Source organism: Serinus canaria, chromosome 1 (assembly GCF_022539315.1).
Source record: "Serinus canaria isolate serCan28SL12 chromosome 1, serCan2020, whole genome shotgun sequence".
NCBI lineage: Eukaryota > Metazoa > Chordata > Aves > Passeriformes > Fringillidae > Serinus > Serinus canaria.
Genome location: NC_066313.1, coordinates 10,540,990 through 10,561,281, shown reverse-complemented (window position 1 = coordinate 10,561,281; position 20,292 = coordinate 10,540,990). Strand labels below are relative to the sequence as shown.

The 20,292-nt window shown below is 41.2% G+C and overlaps 1 protein-coding gene across 11 annotated transcripts in view; it reads left to right on the top strand.

Moving 5' to 3' along the window:
* Positions 1 to 20,292, top strand: part of NRIP1 (nuclear receptor interacting protein 1) — a 137,640-nt gene that overhangs the window by 47,036 nt on the left and 70,312 nt on the right. For 2 of the 11 annotated variants that reach the window (XM_030234354.2, XM_030234349.2), the window contains exon 1: positions 17,348 to 17,485. The exons of 6 other annotated variants lie outside the window; for them this stretch is intronic. The gene's annotated coding sequence lies outside the window, so the exon portion shown is untranslated. Of the gene's footprint in view, positions 1 to 17,347; positions 17,486 to 17,600; positions 17,749 to 18,248; positions 18,346 to 20,292 lie in introns of those variants that run through there. 3 more of the 11 variants (XM_050973015.1, XM_030234353.2, XM_050973009.1) reach the window with 2 other exon arrangements.

Here is a 20,292-nt window from a genome sequence, read left to right as displayed (position 1 = left end):
TGGCATATGAAAAACCCTGATGTAGTAAATCAAAACAGGCTGTCTTGAGTGTAGTAATATTTCTATGCTAATAAATTAGTGTCATAAGTGATTTGTCAATAAGATGTAGAATATGCTATGAGGGAAGTCAGACAATATTTTTCTTCCCCACAGAAAAATAGGGTGAGGTCATAGCAAAATCCTCAACATGACTTTTTTTCTAAGAAATATGTGGGTGCTCTGACCCACTGCATGATATTTGCATATTTAAATTACTAATGTGCCTGAGATATCCTTGCATACCTGAGCAAGGTAGGTGAAGATGGGCTGAGAGAATTGAGGCCTCTGGAGAAGAGAGGAATCTGGGGACACCTTTTAGTGGCCTTTTAGCACTAAAAGATGACTTATGAGGAAGATGGGGACAGACTTTTTAGCAGGGCTCGTTGATATAGGACAAGATGGTTTTAAACTGAAAGAGGGTAAATTAAAACTAGAGATGAGAGAGAAATTCTGTATGATGAGGGTGGTGAAATGCTGTTACAGATTGCCCAGAGAGGTGGTAGATGCCCCAGCCCTGGAAGCTGATCAAGGTCAGATTGGATGGATCTCCGAGCAGCCTGGTCTAGTTGAAGATGTCCCTGCTCACTGCAGGGGTTTGGACCAGATGAACTCCTACCATTTTACTTTCCTTTTGATCTGATTTGTCTCACCAGGCCCTGTTGCACACAACCTTCCTCCACTGCTGCTTCATGCATCCACAATTACAGGTAGAAATCTAGTCTGACCATTGGGCACCCCTATCTCCAGTGATAGTACAAAAACCCTTAGGAATATCACTGGGTTATCAAAACTCTAAGAAGCCATATTCTATATCTTTGTTTTAATTCATCCCTGCTTTTAATGGATTTGGAAGTTGCAGCTTAGAAAAAAAAATACTAATTTTAAGTGGATGTAATTCCTCTGGAACTGGATTGGCTGCAGCAGAGCTGTAAGCCTTTTGTGTATCTACCTAAACAAGTGTGATACTGAGAAAAGAGTTTCTGTCTTTCTCAGAAAGTTTTGGAGGGTAGAACATGGCTGGTTTATTTGCCATGTTTTTCAGGTAAAAGTTGCTATCTGTGATAAGATCTTCTTCTGGAGTAGTAAATCAGGGTCTCTGCAATTTGGACCCATCAGCCACGGCTCAGGAGCAGGTCTGAGGTGGAACCCTGGTGCATCCTCTCACACATCACAGTGTATATTTTCAGAATCACCTCTGCACTGTACCCTCTGATTGCAGTTTCTCCTTGTGGGTTTCTGATTTCAGGTTGTGATTCCTGGGCAGATGCTTATTCCTATCTCTGGCTGCTGACCCTTGGTTTGACTTTCTGGTTCCTGGTTTTTGGCCATGAACGTTTGCCTCATTTCCAGTTCTGGACACAGGCCCTAACCTTTGGGCTGGATAGCCCCTGCTCCAGTCTGTAATCCTAGACAGCCACCAGGTCATCTGTAGTAGAGAGTACTCTAATTTACTCAATAACAAATAAAATCTAGCCGATAAATTTGGGGGTTTTGTTGGTGTTTTTTTTTTTTTTAAATTTATGGCAGCTGCAGCTATTTATTTGTAAACTTCTACTAGTCTTTTGCTAGTCTTCTACTAGTATTTGGCTAGATTGTGAAATGTGAGCTTTTGCTTTCCATGAGTTATTGTACCGTGCCTAATGGCCATCCTTTCTTAGGGAGAATATTGCCATGTCTGAGCCAGTGGAGGGGGTGAACAGAACTGTTAGCATGTATAAACATTTCAAATTGGTGGCCACAAGTTCAATAAATTACACTAGAAAAGGCAGCAGTGTCAGAACTTCCATTTCATTTCTATGGGACATGTTATGAACATTATTGATGTACTGTATGCATGTTCTGCTTTTTTTTTGGTGGGAGTTCATAATGTCATTCCAGCACACATGACATAAGAGTGCAAACACACTCAAAATGTGGTCACTCAGACCCATAAGAGTGTTGTGACTGAAACTTGATGAAAATATGAGTTGCAAAGTTCACAAAGTATGAAGATAAATTTCCAGAAAGAGGAAGAATTGAAACTTATAATGTGTGTTAATGTTCGGGTGGAAGAAGGGTCAGGTTGCTTTGGCAGGAGAATAAATGGATGAGGAGTACAAAGCTGAGTGCTAAAATGAGCTGAAGTTGATTCTCAACCAGTTACAAGTCATATGGTATAGACAATAATGTGAATCTGAGTGAAAAGAAAACTGCTTTTATATATGCTATACAAGTTGCATTGTTTATACACAAAATGGTGTAGCATAGGAATTTACACATATATATATACATATATGTGTGTGTGTGTTCAACAGAAAACAGAAGTCACAAGACCTGGGTAAAGTTTATTTTATTTTGCCCATCAAAAATTCAAGGATAAAGCATTCCATGCTGATGCAATGGTTTTACTTTGTAGTATTTTGATGGAATTACGTATCTGAAATCAAAGTATTAAGTAATCCATCTGTCCTGTTTCTATGTAAAAATGTGTGACAGTTGCCAGTCGAGGAAAAATGGGCTATTTTGCTCCAGCTTAATGGTAAGTTATATTATATTCTGTTGTTCATGGCTGTTTCATAGAAATTTGAACCTTCCTTAATTTTAGAGCTTAAATCAAGACATATCAATATGGAAACACTGGGATTAACTTTTTTACTAAATTATAAAAACTGCCTTGCTAAACCCATCTCCTTCTGCCCTTTGACTAGAGGAACTGTCCTTTACTAAAGCAGTTTTCCTGTAGATAGATATTTTTACCCTGAAGCAGCCTAGCTCAAATAAGGGATAGCAAGATGTTTATGGGATTTAGCTAACAGTGAATTGAGACTCTTCTTTAGTAGTAGTGGATGGTGAAAGCAGCAAGTTTAGTGCATTGCTTTGGTGTGTTTCTTCCAAACTGGCCCTGTGCATTAATATGATTTTACATACTTTTGTTAAATTATCAGCTCAGAAAATAAAATAAAACAAGAACCTCCTTCAATTTGTTTTTCAGTTAAAACCTGTTAATATAAAAAGCTACAGCAGAACAGCAGGGCATGGCTTTTATCTAAACTAACTAAATTTTTTACTTGGTTTAAAGCTCTTTAATGGGAATGCTTGTGAATTTGTATGATATTCACCATGTATAATCATATCTTTTTTTTTTTCCCCCCTCCAAATGAATTAAAAATGGAAAGTACTTCCAGTACTTCTTGGTAAGTACCAAGAAGTCACATCCCTCGGTACCACAGAAGTCCTTTCATCATTAGAGGCAGGTAGTTTCCATTATTCATGTTTGGTACCATTTAATTTAAAGTCCCACCATTACTTTAAAAGCAAGATATTAATGAGAGATGTTACTGGAGTGCTGTCTTTTAATTTGATATTGTTCGATCCAGCTGTTTTAAAATTTCTATGAATAAAGCTTCCATTACATATTAGATAAGATTTTTATAGGCAAGAACATCTAATTCTTGTCTGGTTTCCCTTGATAGCCAATTGCCTTTCTTAAATCTTCACCATTTACTTCTAGGGTAATCCTTTTGCTTTGCTTGAAATAATTTCTCTGATTCCTTGATATCCATGCATTGCAGTTAGTTATATATAGATATTTTTCATACCACCCCATCCACTTAGCTGGTGAGTAGACAAGTAATACATACTTAGCACTTTTAATTTTACCTCATAAATCAGTCATTGTGGCTCCAAAATCAGTAACATTTTTTCTTAAACCATCATTCAATACACTAAGTCCATTATGCGTGTCTGTGAATAATACGTTCATTGTGTGGTTTAAATTCATAAACAAGGTTACACAATTAACTTCATAAAATTGTTCACTTTGAAAATTGTGTAGCTGCAATTTCTATAACAGTAGCTAAAAGACAACAGCACTAAGCCAGGCATTGTCACTTTGAATTGCCACTGGTAAAGCAGAGGCCTCTTAAATGTGCAATTTTGACAGAGAGAAAGTGTATTCCTTGTTACAAATTCATCCCTTTAAGTTCTTTCTCAAAGGTTTTCACCTTCTTTTGTGCTGCTGTGCACTAATGGTGTAAGACATGATTACTTCAGGCAGTGGCTTTACTAATATAAAGAAATATTACTCAAGGATTTTTTAAAACTGGATTTTTAAAAATGTATCTTTTTCCTTGTGTTTTATTCTCCATCAGGTTGTTAAAAAAATATTTTGCTCTTTTGCTTTTGGCAAACACTTTTTTCTTGGGATGGCATGAAAAACAGGATCTACAAGAAAAGGGAACACAGTCCAAAACCAGAAGAAAACATATTTACATGTTGATAATTGTTTGTTCCCAGTTTGAAGATTAAACTCAGATCCAGGTTAGGCTAGACAGCAGTGAAGGTATTTCTGTTGGATGACAGCATTTAGATGAAGTAGAGAAAGAGTTGAAATAGGCCTTTCACATCTGGGAAACTGAGGTGGGAGACGTGGTGAAGGAATCTGCCCAGCATTACAGAATTCGCCAGGAAAATGAGGAGTGTGAGCTCATTCCTTCCCATTGAACCGATCCACAAGACTATGTATTTATTCTATAATCTGTTTTTATGCTCTTATCTATTTAATCTTCCCCACACACCAATTTTTATAAGTATGTCTCCGCAGAGAACTCCGGCGTAAGGGATGTTTCTGCCGATGGTTTAAACCTCAGGGTATAAACCCTGAAGTTTTAAAGTAGCGCCGTAGAATCATTACAGGGAAGTACCCGGCGTTAAAATGCTGCAAATTACCATTGGAAGGGACTCGTTCCAGCGCGGGGAAGGAGCCTTGGCCGTCTCTTCTTGCCGCCCTGCCATCGCTCCCGGTCGGCAGCAGCCGCTCCTTACATAATGTCACATATGTCACATATGTCCCGCCAGATTGCCCGGGCCTGCCGGGGGCAGGGGAGGCTCCGCGCTCGGCAGCCCTGCTGCTCTCACGGGGAGGAAAATCCCGCTTGGGATTTTCCCATCGGGCTGCTGGGGATGGGAGCCTCGGGGCCAGGCTCTGCGCCTCCGCGCTGCCCAGCGCAGGGATGGAGGGATGCTGGCAGCATCGGCCGGGCACTGCTAGGGGCTGCTGGCTCTGCTCCCCTTCTCCACAGCGCTGTTCACCTCCCTCAGCTTGCTCCGTGCCTCTCCTGTCCGCCTCTCCCCGTCATTGCTCTCCGACTAACGGGAGAGTTGGCGCTCCCCTCCCCGGTATTCGCACACAAGGGCTGCGCGGTCAAAATCAGTGTCTCACAGCCATTCTTACCCTCTGCTGCATAAAAAAAAGCCCGGGGGAAGTTATCCCATGGCCTAGAGCTGTGCTGTAGAAATACACTCAAATGAAAGGCCAGGCATGGAATGAAAGGATTTGGTACCCTACTACTCAAAGAGCCAGTGGCTCTTTGGCATGGGGTACCAGTTACTGCCCGTAACTGGTACCCCATAACATTTTATTTTTCACTGCTATTTGTTTAAATTGAAAACTCCACCACTGTGTGTAAAACTCCAAATCTGCTACAGTTCCAGATTTATAAAACAGCATTACAGGGAATATAGCCCTATTAATTTTACAGTCTAATTTCTGATTAGATTTTACAGCACCTCTGACGAACTGCGTAGATTTTACCCGTTAAAAATGATGACAATCCAGTTCTGTCATTTTAAGTAGAATTAAAGCTAGTATTGCCAAGTAGGATAATATCTTATGGGGAAAAAAAAAAAATGAACCAACACACACATATATAATAAATTAAAATAACCCAGCACCATGGTATTTCTCTATAGGAAAAGGGCTCTTGCCAAGAGAGTGGGACTGTTACCTGTTATTGCAGTCGAGAGCCTGTGGGTCTGACAGCTGACATCAACAGAAATTCTCCATTCAGGCTGAGCAGGTTAAGTAATGTTTCCTAGCACAGCTGTGTAATGTGTCTGTTGGTAATTAAAAGAATCTGCTAGAGCTGGTTAAGGAAAAGCATAAAGTGAGGTATTTTCTATCAGAAAATAGTTTTGCAGACAATTAAAATCTGTGCAATGTATATGCGTTGTATTAGAGGAAACTAATTGTTTTTTTAAAGAGGAAAAAGAAATCCAACATTGAAACAGTCTGTCCTTGGCTTATTTTAGACGCAAACTTAAAAAAACACCCCTAAAACCAAAAATGGGAGTGTTGCAATATGAAAATAAAACTTCCCTTTTCTTTAATGTCAGTTTGAAAATTGGGGAAGGGACTTATTCTGATTTGACACATGGCCAGATTCTGAAACCAGACATACAATGACATTCTCACTTGGGACCTGACTCCCCATTTGCATTTGTAGATGCAAGGTACGTTTTTTAGCCCTGATTTGCTACACTAATCCTGTTGACTTCGCTTGAAAATAATGGCACGTTTCCCACTAACTTTATTAGTGGCAGGATTGGGCCTTGATGCAATACCTCATGTCACAGCAGCAAAACTTGTTGCCAATAGTCTGTCTCAAGGGAGGAGATTTCCAGTAACTGCTCCCTGAGAACTATTCTAAAAATGCAGCTTTTTTTCTGTCCAGCCATCGGGATAATGATATATTCCATCCCTGAAGAGAGGGGCATTGATGGCACCAGAGGTCCCTGCTGGCTTGTTCACTAAACAGAACTGGCAACTGACTCTGAAGATAAAAGTTCTTGACGTTTTTCCAAGCTGGTGGAATGGAGCTGAGTGACACTTAGAAATAAATAGAGGAGGGAATAGTATGATCTTGAATGACAGAGGAGCTTTCATGAAGGGTTTTCATGGGGGAAACGTGGGATGTAGTGTTCCAGGCTTGAGTCTAGGGGATTTGTTGACAGTTGGATAATGTGCATGTTTGCTACCACTTTTATGCAATGTAGAGGGAAACAAGGGGAAAAGCTCCAAATGAATCTTTTATTCCCACTTAAACAGTTAAACCCAAGTACAGTGTATATCTCTTCCTTCCCAATAATTGACTCTACAAATTGCCAATCTCTTTGGAAATCTCTTAGAAGAACATTCTCTCTCCCGACAAGGAAAAGTACTTCATGCAAAACATTTGTCACTTGTCTGTTATCATAATTCATGATCTTATCCTTCATTCTCTTGCTTGTTTAAGCACACAGAAATAGTACTTTTAACCTGAGACTTCAAAGGTAAAAATATTGTGAAGAGGTCTCCATTCTTTTTCTTCTCATCTCTGATCTCAGCCTTTGAACATCAAAGTGGCTCAAAGTTTGGGGTAAGTTCTTAAGGATCCAGTTACAGAAAGAAATCAGTTCATTTCCCATGTTCACATTCAAGATAGACCAGAACAAATAATAATATTCAGGAATAGTTTAATTTAATAATTTACAGCAATTAAAACAAGTTGCTGCTTAATCTTTTGCTCGGTACAATGAAGCTCACTCATTCCATTGTGTTGATATGAAAAATACTCAACTTCTGTCAGTCAGAAGTTGCCAGAAAAAAAAAATCATAACCTAGGAATTACAAAACAAATAAGAAAGTAAAATAAATTCCCCAAACAAAGAATGCCATTTTAATTACAGTATCACACTGCCATGTAAAAGGTAAACATTTAAAAAATGAGTAGTGTATCCTCAATCTATTACCCCTAAGCAACTCTCATTCTCACATTAATTTTTGTAGGCTGCCATCTAAATTAAATACTTTTCAGCTCTGTGAGTTTATACATATTCTCATTACAGCAGACATTAGAGCCAAAATATTTTACTCTTTAGTGTAATCTGCATAGTCCCATATTCTTAGCTACAACTTTAGGGGTTCTACAGCTGCTCTTTTCCTTTTAAATGGTGGCAGAAATTTTTTGTGCAGAAGTTGTTGCTCTTGTAAGGACTTCCTATAAGCAAGTAAGTTCTGCAGTCTGTTGTGAAATTACCTTTGTTGTCAGTGCTAGAGAGTTATAAATCCTCTTACTCCCCACCACTGACTCTTGAAGTTCTGTGTTCTCAACAAAGGTTATATTGACAGTATTCTGGTAAGTTTATCTTCTGGTCATTTAAAAGCCAAGTCCTGGGAACAAAACTCTTAACATTTTATTTTTCACAGGAAAGATCAAAATAAAATTAAACAGCTTAGACATTTAACACTTATTAAGCATTTTATGGCAGCTGTCAGACACAGCTGAAGACAGAACCCCTCAGAAAACCATGCAAATTGTGAGCATACTCAGACCATCAGCAGGCAGAGCAGCCCAGAGTGCCTCTGTCAGTCCTAGTGCTCTGATCAGCCTGGCAGAAGGGTGGTGACACATGAGAAGTCTTCCTTTAGAAGAAAATCAGACTTTGCAAAGAAATGGTGCCTATACATTGTCTGATTTCGATCCACAGGGTGTAGCCATAGTGCAGAAGCACCAGGATTCAGGAGATGAAAAGTGCTTCTGAATCTGCCAGCTGGGATACACCAGTACTTTCTGAAATATATACAGGATACAAGCAGAAATCCACCACACAATGCCCATGCAATTTTTTATTTTTTTTTTTAGTCTGACGTCAGTGATAAAGCTTCTGGCACCTTAACCTGGTAGAATCAGCCCCCTGACAAATATCTCTCGTAATAAGTCAAAGTTCATGAAAAGACTTGGTAGTATAAGAGCAGTAATAGCTTAAATAGATTTTGTGGTGTATCAGTGACCACCATGAGGGAACAGCAGGTATGAAACCTGCATTAGTCTGTACAATACTTGCTCTGGAAACAGCACTTGCTACACAAGATGAAATTTGATAATCGGCCTCCTCGGCGGATCAACAAGCTGGGCATTAAAATAATCTAGCCCAGGGAACATAAAAGCATGAGTGAGCAATAAGCAAAGCACATTTGGTTCAACTAATAATAAGAAGCCTTAATCTTTTGACTGCAACACTGAAAGAAGAGCTTGCCATCATAAAACATAGAGGGTTTTTAGCCAATGAATCTACATTGAATTTTAAAGCTGGGTTAGAAGTTCAAGTGGGTGTGGGTTGATGGCAAGAGCCAGCCATGAACAGCTCTCAGGGTTTTTCTCTGATTTTAACTGAAGAAAATTGATGCTTGTAGAGGCTTTTATGCTTACCAGCTTGTCAATATGGTAATAGCATCATCTGAAATTGCTGGTTTGGTTGACAATATCTGTGTCTTGTCAGCATAGAAATGAAATCCAGAAGGATGCCAATGACCAACACTGCTCACAGGCTTCAGATTGCTGAGTAAGAACAGGGCCAGAGTGGAACCCTACAGAGCACAAAAAAAAAAAAAAAAAAAGCTCTGGGAGAAGGACACAAATTACCCTTGAAAATATAATGTAGGTAAATGTTGGATAAATATGATTTAAGCCAATTTAGGACTGTGCCAAATAGGAAGATAGAGCTCCTCAGGCATTCAAGAAGAACATTAAGATCTAGCAAAATGAGAATAGCTGGTGTATGAGAGCCTGCCTTTAGGAGAAGGTTACATCTCTGCTGGCCAGCTGAAAATTTTAAGTAGTGGAAGCCTCACCCAAAATATAGAATCTGCTTCCATACTCACTGAAGTCAAAAGCAAATCCTTTATGTCTTTTGGTGATGCTGGTTTCTGGGGATGTAAAATAACACAGAAATTCTTGGAGGGATTTTATGTTTCGTGTTGTGCATCAACTTATAACAAACAGAATTTTTGCATAGTGTGTCACTCCTTGTTTTCTTCTGGATTCGAGCAACTGAATAATGCTATTGCTACTCTTTTTTCATTTAGCACAAAAGGGACAATAAAAAGACAATTAAACCTAATTATAGGTTAAATTACAGGTTCTGCAAATCATTATTTTTTTATAAATTTTTGAGAATTTAGAAAAAATTCAGTAGGTTACCTTTTATTTTCTAGTATAGATTTTCTTTCTACAAGAAGCATTCTATCAGGATCAGAAAATATCAGTGAAAATGTTCAGTGATGTTTCAGCTCTCAGAGAAGAGGTAGGGGAAAGAAAGAATGAAAACTCAGAAGAGAACAGTTGGGCAACCAGAGGAAAAGTATTCTTCTTTGGAGTGTCTGGGACATACAATTTATCCCAAAAACAATAATAATTTTTTTTAAATGGTGGGGTTTTGGAATATCAAGGTGGGAACTGGAAAAAAAGCTGATGAGTCATAGAAAACAAAATTACATGTCTTCATGTCATGATTTACACTGTGTTTTGCTCATAAATCCAAGTACAGCTCATTACTGGAATTGCACTATATCTCTGATACTGGGAAAGAGAAATTCAGCAGAGAATAGTGAGAATCATAACACAGTAAATTGTTTATACCTTTTCTTTTTCTTTATAGAAAGTACATGAACAAAATCTATTTGCCATTGAAGTAATAACTCTGGAAAGCACATGAAACTATTTGTTTCAAAATTCCAAGAATTTATCTGATTTGTTGTGTCATTTATTAGCTTTCTTTAAGCATCCATATGAACAACATTAATCAGACAGCATGACTGGAAAATTACAAATAACTGGTACATAAAGTGGCTTGGGAAAGGTGAAAAAGTGTTTATGAACTTAACCTGGCCAATTTAACTGCTTAAGAATTATTTGTTAAGTAATTGGGACTAGTGATCACCTTTCCAAGAGTTTAAATCTGCTTTAGACAAGCCACACAGAGAATTCTTTTTTTTTTTTTCAAACATGTTTTTTCAAGCAACTCTTTTTGTATGTTTCTGCTGGTAGACAATGGGCCAGGCCATTGAAATACTTTAGAGTTATTAGAGATGTGGAACATAACATATTTTAGGAGCTTCCTGTATGAAGCAATGTGAGTCCTCACCCCTATATCAGGAAAGTTAACAAGAGTATGATGTGCTAAGAGTTTCAGTATGGTTTTCATTAAAGAAGGGATTTTAGGGGATGGAATAATTTTGAAAGGAGTTTTTCAGAAAAACATGGATCCATTTGCATTTTATTTAAGATGACAGTATTCTGCTTAAATAAAATAACAAAACAAAGCAAAAAGTGAGTACAGAAGGTTAGACAAAATTCAGCAGGTTATAGTTAAAGGGGTTTTTTTCCAAACCAAATCAACATGAAACAAAATTTTCAAATTATTAACAAAATGCAATTATTTTCTCTAGTCAGGCTTTTATTTTTAAGTGGTTGTTTTGGCCACTGTAAAGCAGTAAAATGGATGTTGTTCAAATTAAGAATGTAACCCAGATATTCTCTGTGCTAAGTCATCAAAACCCAGAATGAATTTTCTTCTCCACAGAAAATACTTCCTTTTTTTTTTTTTTAAATCATATATCAAACAAGAAAACAGAGATGCAATAATTCCAAAATTAGAATTACATGTATAGAAACAGGGCATAGTATCTGCTGTTTATATATGGCAGTATCCTCACGTTCCCACTCCTTTTAAAGCAAGGGCAGTCTTGGCTAGGCATCTCTCTAAAATATTTGCAAAAAGTGGCAAGGGAAATTCCCCAGCTCTGCAAGGGGATGTAACTTATGTGAACAGAGCTGTTGCTATGTGGTTTATGGTGGCTTGAGTCACTCCTATGCCTCTGACAGTTTTATGTCAGATGTAAACTGCTGGTGTAATGATCAACAGCATCAAAGCTGGATTTGTTATACACCTAACATTTAGTGGAGCTAATGTCTCCTAATAAAACCTAGAAATTTGTATGCTAATAAAAACATGCAAAGATATATAGTTGGATCAGTTATAAAAGCACAGCTAATACGATTCTGATAAACTCCTCATGTAAAATACAATCAAGCAGAAACTTATCTAACTTTACATGGCCCAGTGGTTTGGGTTCTTTAAGTTTCTTGATACACAGTTTAAATGGATTTTCTCATTAGGCATCTGTATGTAAACAGAAACACTAATTAATCACTTGTGACTAAATTTGTGATGTTAGGTAGGTAAGCAACAATTTTTTTGAGAATATTTCATCCTCAGAACTGGAACCATGTTTTCAAAACAATCTCCTTTAGGTCCCCAGACAAAGAAGCCAGAATTTCTTCAGAATTTCCTAGTTGTACATCAGCTAATATGTGGGGAGGGAAATAGATTTAATAAAAATACATGAGATGCACAATTTAGCTTAACACAGCAGTTTCCTGTACTTGAGTCAGAGCACCTAGTATCATTTGTACTAAAGAATATTATTGCAATTTTAATACGTAATTAAAGTGTTCATTTATTTTAAAATGTTTGCCCAGCACCTGTGTTATTTTGAAGGGCAAACACAGGACACTTAAGCTTTGCTTTTTTAGGTGCTTCCTAATGGTCCTCTCCAGAAGTTTATTCATTTGCAGTGTGGTTCTGGCTGCCAGATTGTGTGTGTATAATCCGTACGTACTGTTCACTTCATTTTAGAACACACTGTTTCAACAACACGGCTTGTGTCATCATGAGATCCAGACAAAGGGTTACCCAGAGCTCATGTTAGCCAGCCAGAAAAAATGGGGCTGGGAAACAAAATTGTTACTGAGAGTAACTTCTGAAAGCAGAGTGTGAGAGAGGGCATGATTCTTCAGTCCTCTTTCAATCTGTTACTGCTGACACGGGGAACTCAACTCTGACAGAGAAAAGAGGCAAATACAAATTCTGAAGGGAAAATGAACGTTCTGAACAGCTCCAGCTACATGGCCATAACCTTCTCAAACCTTATCTTTGCATGGGCTTCGACCCACAAGTAGGAGCAGTGCCTATGGTCTCCTATACCTGCTCTACTGGTGCTTTCTCAGGCCAGTTTGTGAACAGGGACTCCAGCGGGGTTGTTTTCTGGATGTGCTTTCACACTACCAGGAACGTGACTCATCAGAACAATGTTCTCAGAAATACAATCTTCATGTTTGTGCAAGTGGGATGAAATTGAAGGAAATTCAAGAGTACAGGATGCTCTCTTCTGGATAAAAAATCCTTTTTTTTTTTTTTTTTATTCTGGTAAAATAATTGATGTAAGGTAGTCATATCAATTTAGCACCAGCCCCTTTGACTCTTCTATAAAAGGTGTAAAGTAGTGTTTATTTCCTGCCACTAAATGCAAGACCTGAAGTGTTAGTCCTCGTTTAGGGTCAAAAACCTGCACACCCCTATCCCAAAAACACACATGGGGAAGTAAGCCTCACCCTAGCTTGTGCCTCAGAACAGATACAGCGTGCTGGGGGCATGGCCAAAACTCACCAGATGCTGCAAGCATATGATTCCTCCATGAGAGTTTATATGGTACAGCTGTCTTTAAATGCTTCTGTAATTGAAAAGACTCTAGCATCTGGTCCTTTGCTTATTACTCTTAGAATAAATAGTCACGGTCTGAAGTCTACTTTTGAATAATGCAGGAAAAAAAAATAATTTGAGCTGCTTAGGGTTCATTCCTCTCAGATGACCTGCTTGGAAGTACTTGTAAAAATGGAAGTAGACTCTGTAATTAAAAAAAAAAAAAAAAGTAAAAGGAAGTGGAAAACAGCTCCAGCAGGGAATCATGGATGCATGCATACAAATACTTTTCTAACTTTAAATTCAGGTAGATGAAAAAGCAGTGGTGTGTAGTTTTTATGACTTTCAGCTATAGAGTGTCTTGCTCTTCCTTTTACACATTATTGTGTAATTCAACTCCACCACCAGCTGTTGCAGACTTGCTGCTGTCAGGAGGAAAACAGGAGATGCCCTGTGGTACTCCCTGCAGGAACCCTTCCCTGGACCAGTTCTTCTTCTGATAACCCTTGAAAGGTTCCCACTGATTTCAGGTACTCCCAGACAGTAGTCCTGAAGAACAGCAGACTTTTGCACCTTACTACTTCAGATCTATGGATGAACAGTTACATGATGATCATTAATTTAAGCAAACCTCCTTTGAAGTCCTTTATTGAATAACCAGGATTCACAATGATTCCTTTTTTCTTTTTATTTTCTATTTTTTGTGTATGTGTGTGTGTGCCTCCCTAAATTCTGTAACAACTAGGTGATTTAATCCTCTGTGAAGGCACCTTTGAAATGGTGGCTAATCTGACATATTATGTGAATTGAACTAGGCTGAGTCAAGGACAGAATTTCATTATTTGTCTATGTAAGGCTGACAAACTATTTTAGAGGAAGATTTAGTCTGGAAATGCATTTCTGTAAAGCTAGCTACCTCCTCGACCACATCCTAAGCCTCTCATATCATGACTGGATGCCATAAAGCAAGGCCTTAATTGTTGTGATTGAAAAAGGTAGCTTCAGAGTGGTTAGCTTTTTGAGAGGCTGAGATAACCTTAAATAAAAATCAAAATAAAAGCAACTGTAGTTCTCCCAAGCTCTTCAAAGCACCTTATGGGATTTAAAAATAAGCTAGCATTAGCTTAAAAATGTTTGGGAATAATAAAATAGCACTTGCATTGACCTTTTGATATTAGTATGTGTCTTTTTATCATATGGCACAGACCAATGTGTTTTGCTTCAGCAAATTAAAGACATTGTTTGCCACTGAAGATGCATCTTTGCTTGTCTTTTCTAAATGCAGTATTGTAATCATCAAAATTATCAAAGAAAAGTTGTAGGTGCATCAACTATTCATTTAACCATTTTTTAAATGGTCAGACAGATTAATTTTGTTCTTCAAGAATGTCAGAATCACAGTTATATTTTGGTTTTGATAGAAGTTTTCCTAGGTCAAAAATATACCTCTCTGTCTTGTAAAGGAGGGGTGCATTACGATATACTTTTATAAATGTGAAAAATAAATAGTTTGCTGATATTACCAAAGTGTGACACCAACAGCTCTCCACTAAGTGCTTGTAATTCTGGGAGTGAGTTCTAATGTAAGCTCTATAAATGTGCTTTTCCCTTCCAAGACTGATGCCAAGGTAGTTTATGCTTCTCTGTCACAACTGGCCTTCCATTTAACAGCATTTATAGTGATGAATTCCCTTTGAAAAAAATCAAACAAAGTGTCCTTTTTTGTGATGCCAATAGGAAAGTGAAGGTAGAGACACCACCCACAGATGGTAGATGGGTACAGCCATGGATGCTCACATTTTATGTTTGGGGAGTAAGTGTGGTTAGGTTTAGTTGAAGAATGTTCAGAAATGACCAAGAAATACACATCAGTTCTTTCATACTTCTTGAGAGATGGCTTTTACTGTGTGATGGATTTTTTCCTTTACTTGCACAGGATATTTATTTGGTAGATTGTTTGAATTCTCATAGTTAAGTAAACATGGACTAGTGGCACCATTCATTGTGATACAACTATTAAATAGTGGAAATAACCTACTAAATCTTAAAGTTTTATTATTTAATACAGTCTCAGTTTATTGTATCTTCCTGAAACTTGTGTCCTCAAGCAACTATATGTTACCTGACCACAATAATTTTAACAAATACTCCACACACACTTTTTTTTTCTGTTGCTTGTCCAAGATTCCTCATTTTGTAGGTCTCTCATCTACGCAATACATTCCCTAAGGTTAAGAATGAAAGACGTCTCTACTACAGACACTCTTGATTGAAATAGCAGATAAATTGCTGCAGTAATGAGAAAATTTCCTTTTCCCTAGATAACTCAGCTGCTTAGCATTGAAAAAAATTTGAGATGAAGATTCTTTGTGAAATAAAAAAATTAAGGATAATGTTTTTACGGGCAAAATTTGCTAATGAGCCTATAATGGAAATGAAGAGCAAACCCATTCTTTTAATGGAAGTAGGATCAGCTATATTGTGAGACTTATGCTCTCAAAAAGAGACTTGTATAAACACTGTGACATGCAATGGCTTTAGAAAATGCTGCTGCATGTCTGGAAGAAAGTGGTTAAAAACACATGATGAAGTTAACCTAAATCTTTCATTGGCTTAAAAAAATAGGTCAAGTAATACATTACTAGCTCCACTCTAAGCCTGTACACAACCCGTACATTCCAAAGTGAAAGAGGTTTTGCTTAGCATTCCTACATCTACTTTCATTCATGTTATCTCTCAGTTAAAATATTTAGCTTTTCATAAATGTGACTCCCTTTTGCTTTCTTTAAAGTGGAAATTCCTGTGCTCTTTAATATTATCACTTACTAAAAAGACGCTTGAACAGATCATTTATTTTACCTGAGTTTTAAAACTAAAAGGTTGGCATGTGTTAATGCAGTAATTACCATGCAGTTTATATGTGACTTGCAAACAAATTTGTTTCTCTGTCGTCAGTCTTTGACTTGTAGAAGTGAAGTATCATGAAGCATTCTGTAAAGCGTTTGGCAGACAGTGTGCGACACGTCGAGACGTTTGTTAAACACGGGCACACAGGAGGTGTGATGAAGGTCGCCTGCACTTTGTAGCTTCGTTTATACAGCCAAGTTCAGCCTGTATCTCTGCGTACTCTCTTTGGTGGCAGCAAAGTCTAAAGAACAACTTGACATTCAGCGCAATTTCTGACAGCAGAGGTTTGGGGACGTCGCCTACCAAAATGTAGAGCTGACTCCTCTTGGGAAGCACTGCCCAACTCCGGGTTGTTTTTTTTTATTTTTTTCCCCTCCCAAACTGTATTTATTTGCCACGTGGGCAGAGAGCATGGCTTTGATCAGTCTGCCCCCGATCCTGGAAGCGCTTCCCGCCTGTCCTCCTTCCCCCGCGGCAAAGGGAGCGCCGGGCGCCCTGGCAGAGCCGGCAGGGATGCTCCTCGCTCCCGGTGCCCTGGGGGGCTGGGGCCGGGGATAAGGAGCCCTGCCGAGAGCCGGCAGGGATGCTGCCCGCTCCCGGTGCCGTGGGGCCGGGGATAAGGAGCCGTGCCGGGAGCCAGCAGGGCCGCGGCCGGGGGCAGCGCCACCCGGGAGCAGCCGCAGGTGCCGGGGCCGCTGCCCTCCCGTGCCGCCGACCGTGCCGGGAGCATCCCGGCTTTTCCTTCAAAATAGCGGTAGTAACAATAACAATAATAATAATAATAATAATAACAACAATAACAATAATAATAACAGCACTGAAGTTTCTAGAGCGTTTTTTCGGAGGAAAGGCTGAAAACATAAGCTCTAAACCGATAAGTACTAGTAACACTAGAAGCGCCCACCCCCCCTATTATTCCAAAGCAGCCGAAGGGGGAAAGGAAAGAGAGAGAAAAAAAAAAAAACAAAAAAAAAGTGTTATTTTTAAGCCACTGCCGTTTTCATTAGATACGGGTCCTCCGGTGCTGTCGCTCGTAAGTTTGTTTCCCGGGGGCTCTGCGACTTCAGTCAGATTAATTAGAGAGGGCAGGAGGGGATGGGATCCGCGTACGTGCGGCGCGGCCGCCCTGCCCTGCCCTCGCCGCGCCGGGCGGGGCTGGGCGGAGCGGGGCGGGGGGCGCATCCCTGCATGCCCGCATCCCTCCCTGCCTCCTGCCGGGAGGGCACCAAAGGGTTAAGAAACTTGGCTGGAGAGATGAATGGCGCGGCACGGGGAGGGGCCGGGCTGCGCCGCGGCGGGCGAGGTGGAAGGCGGAGAGGGAGGATCGCGGCTGCGGGTTAGGCTTTGAAAGTCAGCCTCGCAGGCATTGCAGCAGAGCCCCGAGCCGCGGAGAGCAGCGCAGCGGAGCTCGGCTCGCCCTGTATGTGCGCGGGGATGCGCGGGGCGGGGAGGGGACGCGGGCTCAGGGGTGGCGGGAGGCGGCGCGTCCTGCCCTGTCCAGCCCTGTCCTGTCCTCCAGCCTCGGGGACCCATCCGCCCGCCTCGGCTCCGGCAGCCGCCGCTCCACCGGAGCTCAGCGCGGGGACCGGCCCCGGCACCAGGGCGGCGTGTGCGGCGGCTGCGGCCGGAGCGGCTCCGGGGGGCTCGGGCAGCCCGCCCGGGAGGAGCCGCGGCGGCTGCGGGGTGAGTGCGGCGCTGTTCCGCCGGGGAAATGGCCGAGCGGGGCGGGCCGGGCCGGGGCCGCGCTGCCGGGCGGCGGCACCGGGGAACAATGCCGGGGTGAGCCCGGCGCGGCGACGGCGGCCGTCCCGCGGCACCCCCGGTGCGGGCGGAAAGTTTGCCCGGCCGCGGTGGGTTTGGGGGAGCCGCCGGAACGGAAAAGTTACTAGTCCGTCCCCCCGGGACCCGCGAGTGTTTCGCCGGGCGCCGACCGCTCGGCCGGGCCCCCATTCGGCGGGGACCCCGCGCCGCCCCTCCCGGTGCGAGCGATCCCCGGGGCCGCCCGCTCGGTGCGCAGCGGCTGCGGCGGCGCGGGCGCACGGCCTCGCTCCCGGGGCTGCGGGCAAGGCCACGCCGCCCCCGCCGCCTCCCGGCCCTGGCGCTGCCCGCCCGCCGCCACCTGCGGGCCCGCAGCCAGCCCGGGGCTGCCGCCGCCGTCCCCGCTCGGCCGCGGCTCCGGCTCGGCTCCCTGCGCCCCCCAAAGATGCCTTCTCATCGCTTCGGGCTCCTTAGGGACGTCGCTGTTTCCCTTCTAGACTAAAGGTTACTTTTCCAGACGTGGTATGGGTTTGTTTTTTGTTTTTTTTTAATGGTGTGTCCCCGAAGCCCTCTAAAGGTGAATTTTAAAATTTTCTCTTCCTCCCACTTCCACCCTCCGTTTCTCCCTACAGAACGTGTTGTTTGAGGCTCCTCTTCTAAGTGTCGGTGGGTGATTAAGTTGGAAGGTAGTGAAACCTAAGGAAACGTAGTGTAGGCGAAACGGGGCCAGCGTTGTAGCAAGCAGCCAGCCTTGTGTCTGTGCTGCACCTTTCTTCTGTCTTGTGTATCCTGTGATTTACTGGGCTTTTAATTTAAAGAAGGATTCAGATAAAATGCTTGACACATGTTGAAGGTGTTGGAAAAAAACAGTGGGATTCCTGGCTTTGGGATTATGTTGTTGTTAAGCAGGCTGAAGTGGAAGTTGTCCTCTTTTGCCTCATCTCTCTGGAATCTGGAGACTATACTATTCCTTGTTTTATTTTGAGGGGACCTGCTGCAGTGTCAGACAGCTCACAGGCTGATTAGAATTTAACTGAGTCATGGCACTATAAATGTTCAGAGATACCGTAAAGCTTTATTTAACAAAGAGTGTGAATCCAGCCTGTGAAGAGCTGTGGGGAGGAAGCAGTCACTTGTGGAAGGGGGTGGTGTATTCCTGAGCGAGTAGGGAACATTTTCTTTAATACACAAATGCGATTTACTGCTCCTAGGGCTGACTGAACACATGATAGAGTGACACATTAAGATGCCAGATGACAAAAGCTCTCTGAGCTGAGGATATCTTGTGGTTGGGATCAGATTTAATGGCAGCTGAGTAATTCTGCTCTATGGGCATGAGTAGCTAACATCTTGCAAGGCAGAAGTTCTCATCGAGAGCAGTGTTCAGGCAGCTTTGGGGTTTTTGCTGTCTGAGGCAGCTGTGTTCCCAAACTTGTGGTCGAGAAGTTTGACTTGTTGTTCTGTCAGTGGTCTTCTGAGATAGAGTTGACATAGACTCCAAAGCAAGACAGCGAGTTAGTCATGAGTGAAATGCGTTTTAAGGGTGTTTGTGTTGTGTGAGTGCGATGGAGGGGGTAGGGAGTAGTGACTGCGTGTTTTGGGCAGGGGTGAAATCTGACCTGCTGCTAGACTGGCCTGTGCTTCTGGGTTATCTAAGGAGCAAGAGCTATCAGTGGCTTTCAGGTTTTGTAGGCCATGCATGCACAGAATACAACATGCCAAATACAGAAATAAAAACACAGAATACAAAATGCCAAACCATGCTGGATTGAGGTTTTTGGGGTTTATTCCCTTTTAGTCTTTTGGCAGAAAATTGCAGATAAAAACATGCTCTTCTTCTCTGCTTCCCATACTTGTTTCTTTTTTTAAAGTGAAAGATGTGCTAACCAAAATTTATTATAGTCATAAAAACTATGTTGATAAAAGAAGTAAAAGTAAATAATGTTTTTATATTGTAAACTTAAAAGGGTGATCTAATCACTGGCTGTATCACCTGCAGTGTTTGGGGTAAATTTGTCCTGTAAAAGGCATCAAGAAAAACTTCAAGTGATTCAGTTAATTCAAACATGAATTAACTTTATGATGTTCGTATTTGCCTGTGGTTTTGCTTATTGCAGGATTTGCTTAAAAGAATTGACAAAGTCTTGTTTGCTTAAAGCTTATTTTGTCTCTTCAGAGTGAACTTTATTTTTCAGGCTTTGAAGATCGGCAAGAAGTTTATATAGTGCCAGCTTTATTATCATTAGCAGTGAGAGCACTGTTAACTTTACCAGCGACAGTGCGGGCCATGGCTACAATAAAAGATAAACCCTGTTTTGCACTGTGCTGAGCACGTGTATAAACTTGCCCAAGGCAAAGGCAGGGAGTTGCATTTCCCCCAGTCAGCTGTCCTGCTCTAGGGCTGTGCTTGACACCTCCTTGCAGAGCTGTCAGAGAAGACATGAAGACCATAAGATCTTTGAGTTATTA